The sequence below is a fragment of the Echeneis naucrates genome, chromosome 11 (assembly GCF_900963305.1).
Source record: "Echeneis naucrates chromosome 11, fEcheNa1.1, whole genome shotgun sequence".
NCBI lineage: Eukaryota > Metazoa > Chordata > Actinopteri > Carangiformes > Echeneidae > Echeneis > Echeneis naucrates.
The window spans coordinates 11386619-11394599 of record NC_042521.1 but is presented as its reverse complement, the minus strand read 5'-3'; positions in this window follow the sequence as shown (position 1 = coordinate 11394599).

Genomic DNA, 7981 nt, shown 5'->3' with positions numbered 1-7981 from the left:
ACATTCAGCCATTTTTCAGACATTTTGTCACTGTGGAAACTACAAGACACATTTTGGATTTGAACAATGCTCAGTGCAGCACAATATTAATTTGTCATGAATTTTATGCCACAAGAAGGCTGATCCAGTTAGGCTTCAATACAGTATGTTTATTAAATACAGTTAGTGAGCAACATCTAACTAACCCTAACCCTAACCCTCTTCAGCCCATCAACAACAACAACCTCAATTTACACATTGAATCTAATTTACTTTTATTTCTTTTGCACTAATTGATCGCTTAAAACGATTCTCTTATCTACTGTTTAGAGGAGACCTGATGTTGCTGGCACTTGCGGCAGCACTTGCAAGTGTTTAAACACGATCAAAAAGACAGGTAGAGTCAAAGAATTCAGCTGTCTCGTTGGCCCCGACAGGCCTGAGCGCATATCTGCATGCTGAGCCCACCAGCATCACATTCACCCTGCTGACTGACTGCGCAGCGCCCAGGAAGGAAGCAACTGGGGGAGAACTAGTAAAATACAGGCAGAGCTTTTTTCGGAGCGCTTATTTATTTTAAGTACTTCAAATTATACAACACTCGTGCCAAGTTTGTGATGTGTCTCTGTATGGAACGCCTTTTTTCACCCGTTCCTCTGCTTTTGCTTCTCTTTTTCCCTATCATCTCAGTCTCTCCCTGAGCCTCCATCAGCAGCTCCTTCCTTGTGTCTCTTTCTGCTTGTCGGTCTTCTCTCTTTCAGGTTACCACATCTGCAGACTGTTTCCAGTGGAATAATTATCCTCAGCAGTTAGACTTCAGGTGGGCGGGGTTATTGAAGAGTAATGTCAGTTTGGGAGTGGGTGCAGGGAGGGAGTCTGAGATAGGGGCAAGAGAGAGTATAAATATACGTCAGGCAATACAAGCAAGTGTGGTGGAGAGTATGAGTCAGAGAACAGTTCTTCTACTTCTCAAACGCTGAATGAGGCTTCTTGCAGCTTTTTGTGCTCCTCAGAGGATCCATACAAAACTGAGTAACAAGGAAGAACGTGAAAATCACAAAAAAGTTAAAGGCAAGCGGATGAAAGGCAAAGTAGGGGAACCTCCCTTGGCTGGCAGTAACACATGGTTAGATTTGCCTGTGTGTCCACATGACTCACAGTCTGGTCAGCAAAGGCATAATAAGCATGACAGAAATATCCCCACACAATGTCACCAGAGTCCATGGAAGGCAGTTAATTGCTAGATAGAGCTGGGCCGTGGTTTCAAACAGGAAAAAAAGTCCAACTTATAAGAGCAGAGCAAGAGTCTATCCAAACACACACACACACACACACACACACACACACGCAAACATATATATATATTCTTTTATGTCTTTTTCTCTTGGGAATGTTTCCCTCTTGTTTTCGCTGGTGTATAGATATAATAAAGTCAGGTGATCAGGTATATAATTGTATAGATGTGTCATCATACATCTATAGCTTACTGTGTGATGACTTGGTATGTCTGAGTAATTTAAATCTTTCACCTTTCCGTGGATTAATAAAAAACCACCTACCAGGGTGGATAAAACTCATTAATTCATATCTTATATTTTGATGGTTTAATGCAAACAAATTATTTGTGCTGAGGCAGATTGTAATATTACCTTTGAAAATGGCCATGCTAGCTGTTCCCCCATTTACAGTCTTTATGCAAAGCTACTCTAAATACTTCTTTTGATTTTGTTTCAGTATGATTGGCAGAGGAAACTTCAGGGAGACTCAGCTCTATATCTTAGCCTCAGTCAGAGAATGTAATGTAATGGAGCTTTAATTTGTATTAAAATGGTGAGCAGTAGATGTATCAGAATGGTGTGAGTGGTGAATAGCTATGTTTGTTACTGTAACTGGTGGTGGCTGGCACAGTGATAGTGGCTGTGCTAATGCTAACTCTTCCTCTCTGTGCTGACAGGGAGTAGCATTTATTAAGATGGTTAGTGTTGGAGGAAACAACAGAGAGACTCAGCTACATGTTACTGTCAGACCAACCCAGACTCAGATGGACAATGTAATGTGACCCCAGTGTAGAGGCTAGCAGACATATTAAAACAGTCAGCGTGTTAGCATCTTGTATTTGTTTGTTGACTTATAACTGGCATTGTTAAGATGCCGCAGTGTTGGTGAAGTCTGGCCCCTGTACTGACAGGTGGGTCATTTTGCCCACTCACTGTCCCTGAAAGTTAATAGAATTGGTTCACTCTTACTCTTATTCGATCCTTGTCTTATATCATATCTAAAATGTTAGAAGGTTAAAAGCCTTGTGCATCATTGCTTCAATCATTCAAGTAAAAAAGTAATATTCATATCCTACTTATATCAATACTCCACATATTGATGCGTGCATGCTAACAATGCTAGCAGTTAGCAAGATTCCTTCGCTTCAGCAGCATTAACATCCACTGGAAGGCGTTAAGTGTGCATTTTTGAAACATGTCAGATTATTTATTTATTTATTTATTTTATGATGCACAAGGTTCAATACTTTACAGCCAACAATCAACATCTTTCCTGAAACTTACAAAACTTCAAGCAACATTGCCCCTTTTTTACCTATCAGAAACCTCTTTGGGCATTTGGGCCTTATCCTTATAAGCAGCGTTATGTATTTTGTCTGTGTGTGGGAGTGTGGCCAGTCCTTTCTGAAAAACAAAGGTCTTGCTGTGAAGTCTGCTGTTCTTCTTTCGCTTTAAATCAGTCATTCATATTTACTTGCCGGAGATGTGATGTTAGCGAATTCAAACACTTCCGTGTTACAATACACAAGATGGACAGTACATGAAGAGCAGACTGTGCAGAGAAGCTGTAGACCTCTTTCGTAAAGTTTGGGTGCTGGCTGCTGAAGGGTTAAGCTTAGCTCAGTCACAGCGAGTGGAGGGGTGAACGCTGAAATCTTTTCCATATTACAGCACACATGAGGAACACATTTAAGTGAGTTCAGCTGTCTGGAGTTTCTCGCTCGCTCGCTCTCTCTCTCTCTCTCTCTCCTTTGCACTCTCGTTTTCTCTCTCTCTCTCTCTCTCTCTCTCTCTCTCTCTGTGGCTGGTTAGGGGCAAGTTCAACACAGCCGTATATCATTACACATCTGGGAAAATGCACTCAGAGCCCCAGATAAAACAGGGCAAAAGAGCAAAGACAAACAATCTGCACTGCAACCAACCTGGTAAAGGACGAACAGTTAAAATGTAGCAGTGTTGAAATGGATTAACCAACTGAGCTCAATGAACAACAAAAATAATACTAACAGAACTCAGGATACCCCCCAAAACTCCACTTTGTATCCATTTGATGCCTGAAAGCTAAGGCAGTGGCATTAATATTAACTCTAATAGAAATCTGAGACTTCATCAGTTTTAACTCCTCCCATCACTTTCTTGCACTAACCCCACCTCTCTGAAATTGCTTTAGTTGTTGCAGTTTTATTTTGGTCTGATGAATGCCAACTGGTGGAGCTTTCAGGAGGGAGGAATCTCTATACCTCCTTTTTTTTTCCAGTATGGAAAGTGTTGTTTCCTTTCAGGTCCTCATCCACATACCATGGTCATTCTGCTTTCATGACTTAAGCTACCTCTGAATGCTTCTCTCTGCAGATACAAATTCTTCTTGTATTGTTCTATCCTTCTCTCCATCCCCATTTCAGTCAAGGTACTACCCCATGAAAGTAGTGGGGTCCATGCAGAGAGAATAACGGGTGGGCAAACAAGATTTATAGTGACGAGGTCGAAGTTGAAGGGACAATAACCCTTCATGCATTGCTTGAAGGCTCACATGCCTGACCTCAAACTTTCCATGTCCTGTAAACAGCAGATGAGACAATTTAATCTCTCTCACAATTAATTCACATTCTGACCCATGAAGGTAACATTCCCACATTAATGGCAGATTTCCAATGGAGCTGGACCCATTCACATTCACATCTTAACGATGTTCAACAGCTATTATTGAAAGTCTCTATCTTTTTGTTTTTACCGTCATGTCTTCACCGCATGTTGAGATACTACTCTGATGAAATTTAGTTTTGCTAGTGTTGTACATTTAAGATGCTATTTACCTTATTGCATTTAGTTTTGCTCAACCTGCGTCTGAGGCCCAGCCTTTTTGGCTTGAAAGCCACTGCTGTCAGTATGACAACAAGGAAGTAAAATGACTCCTTCAGACCTCCTCCGCACTTGAATGATTTCACAGATGGGAAAGAAGAAAATGGCGCACAAAATTGTAGGGCCAGGCAAGGCATCTGATGGGGGTTGAAAAAGTTCCTACACATTTTCATGTAGCTGTACGAATGTCTGTTGTGTTGATGTTTTCGTACGGTCGAAGTCCAGATTCTGGCTTTTTCCTCCTTTGAACTGTATTGTGTTATTTGTGTTTTGCCTCCACAATATTTGTGTGGAATATAGCAATAGCTAACTTTAATTCTTATCTTTTTTTGAGTCCTATAGAGGTAAAGTTAACATAGCTCTGCCATATCCTTTGCTTGGTTTTTGCACTGCACTTTATGTTGATATCAAGTGCACATTAGCTGCATATTTCCAAACGCCTTTGGTTCATGCTTCAATTTGTAACAGCGTAAAAATGAAATACTTAAACAAATAAATCAATAAATAAAAATGATAATACACATTTGTCCGTCACCAGCCCCCCTACAACCTTGTTTAAAGGTTCATAAGACAGAACTGGGACCAAATCAAAGTTCTTTGTCATCTTCCTCAAGCATGACTCTCCTCTGCTTGGAAGTGTTGATGCAGACAGCCACTAAAATGGACTGTCCCTGTTCTTGCTGGGTTATGGGCTTAAATGGCTGCTTGAACTGTCTGCCACCTGCTCCCAATCAAACCTCCACCTGCCGCATAAAACACCTGGTGGATACTTGCTGAGGGCAATGAGGTCTTTGAAATCTCTTGGAGCTTGTGGTAAAATGATGACGCCTGGGGACAAAGACAGGGCCAGCGTCATGGATGAAAACCCTGTTGTCTGATTCTAGACATTTAACCTCTCAGGCTGGAGGAGGAAGAAAATAGTGTTTTCAGAGGACATGAGGCACTGATAGCTACTATCTCTTGCACATGTGCCTCCTTTGGATATGTGGTATGCATGGAGATGGAGTCGTTGCTGATGGATTGCCAGTAGTCTATGTTCAAAGATCACTTTAAAAAATTTTGTGTTAAGATTCCCAATTTTCTGAAGTAAATAGCAAAACGAAATAATTGAGCTGACTGCAAACTCAACACTCTTGAAAAGGATTCAGGCAATGACAAGATTGTGTGTGTGTGTGTGTGTGTGTGTGTGTGCAAACCAGGGGTGGGAATATTATCTAAAGCCATTTTCACAGCTGAACATCTTCCTGTTTGTAACTACACACTCTACAGTTATTCGTCCACCTTCTCTTGTGTCTTTGAATTGTGCTCAGTGTGTAGATCATGCTTTCGGAAAAAGGTCTGAGACTTTTTCACTGTCTCCGTTCAATCACTGTGTCTGGGAGCAGTGTTACCTCCTGCATTTTAGTCTGCTGCTGTGTCATTTTTTCCACCCGTTAAGCCAATGGGAGGAGGGCAACAGCAGAGTAAGACTAAAGCCATGAGTGGAAGACATCTCCTATCGGCAGCAGGAAGCCCCACCAGATGTTTTATCAGAACCCAGCAGTGGTCACAACCGTGTAGAACAATTTCACCTCAAACTGAAATAGTATGCCTCATGCTCATCTTTTACATTAGACTTTTTTGATAATGCTGTCAAGTCAGTTATGACATTTCCCACCACATTTGAGAAACATACGAAGCTATAACAGATATAGAGAGTATAGTTAGAGTTTTAATAGCTGAATTTTGGAACGTGCATTCAACACGATCATCCACATAAACATTATCCATCAGGTATCAGCAGTGTTTGTGATAATCATTATTTTAGAGTCATGGCCCTGTTCAATGCAGTTTTGAATTCATGTCTGAAACAGAGTTGTACATTTCCATTGGCATCTGCTGACATGTCCTTAAAACCTTGGAGAACCTGTACACAGCCCCAGCTACAGTGAAGAGGACTTGGAACTTTGCAGGAAATGGAAGGATGCAGGATGTTTCTTCAGACCTTTAGTGGAGCTAACACAGAAGAAGACCCCCATGTTGTAGAAAGAAGAGTTCAGAAGAAATGCTGGGAGAAAATGACACATATAAATGGCTCCATCAAAGCAGGCAGCTCATGAAATGCACCACCTTCACTAAAGTTAGCCTAATTGTTGTTTCACTTAATCAAGACTCTCAATTACATCGATTGAATTAAAAACCATGAGCGCTGTGATTAATGTGCCCTATCTCAAATTAGATTTCATTAAACTGAGCCAAATAATAGATGTTTTTCAGTTTAAAGTTAAGGTGTTGTGAACAAAACTAATTAGCAAATAAATGATTCCTTATTTGTCCCCTGGTATTCAACAAGCAATCATTATTATAAAAGAGCTCATTTAGAAAGTTAACATGGTTTCTATATTCACACACATGAATCCACACGCGCACACTCGCACACCCGCCCACAAAATGGCAAACTCTTCCCTTTTTCTAAAAATCCACCTCACTTTGGCCATGTTCTACTTTCACAAGCTCCACATCATCACTTTTCTTCTTCCTCCTCCTCCTCCTGCCTTTCTGTCCCCTGGTCTCTTCCCTTCTCCTCCGCCTGTAGTGTAGCGCAGTTCTTTTGGATCCATTAGTTTGGCTCGCAGTCAAAATGTTAGGGTTTGGTGTCCAGAAAAAACACAATGCAGGGCCGAACAAAAGCAGAAAAAAGAAATAGGAGGGGAAACTACAGCCAGTGCAGGGAACGGTTTTCTCTGTCCTGTGATAGACATGTGAAGCACATATCGATATACTGTTCGTTTCAAAGTTGGGACTCAGTTAATTTTATTCTGTACATGAAACTGGGGAGGGACATGAGGACAGGCTGCAGGTTTATGAAGCAAATAAGTGCAAACACAAAAACCTTTTTTTTTTTTTTTTTTAATCACAGAGGCTAATTTGGATCTGTCAGCAGTACTGGGCAGACATATATGCATACATATTTAATATGTAAGAATATATATTGTCATGTCTCTGCTTTTGAAAATAAAAGATGTGATCAAAGTCAGATGTGTTCTCAAGTGACAAACCCTTTGTTACAACCAAACACGTAAATTAGGGCGACTTCATTTATTACAGTGGAGTTCACTAATTGGTGAAAATGTGGCACGGAGCAGGAAAACCCCAGGTGAGTTCCTGCTGAGCGTCTGTAAGCACAGGTAGTTTGTTTAGAAGTTAGTGGCTGACCAAGTATGTTTATTACGGTGTTCTCAGAAGACAGCATGGCCTCATGGAGGCTTGTGGTTTTTCTCAAGTGAAGACGGTTACACGTCAATATAGCAGAGCGCCATTTTAGGGTGGATGTGTTGAGTATTATATTTATTATATATATTTACAAATTTCCCCTGTGTTAATAACAGAGCTGCTCCTGGTGAGGGTTTATGATATGAAAGCACCAGGAGCAGCAGAGTCCCCGTGAATGGGATCACGCCAAACTTGCTAACTGCTGGCAGAAGAGTTACAGACTACCTAACAGGATTTTGTAGCTCGGCTTGAAATGCTTTATATTTCCTGGATAGCCTGTGAATATGTTGGTTTACATGTAGCTGTGGGGAAAAAGAATGTAAGCCACACACACACACACACACAAATGCTGTTAGTACGGAGAACAAAGAAAGATGTTCACTTTGGCATGGATGTCAGTGTTAAGACTACCTGATAAAAACTAACCCTGTTTGACTGTGTTTGTCTCTGATTGTGGGTGCATGTGTGTATGCCATTAAGGGTGTGTGAGCACTGCTGTTAGTCGTGGTTGGTAACCAGCACAACAACCTCCCCTCTGCACAATTGCAGTTTTCTTTATGCTAAATACATTTGGTGCATGCACACCTTGTGATCGCTCACTCAGGCTCTTATTT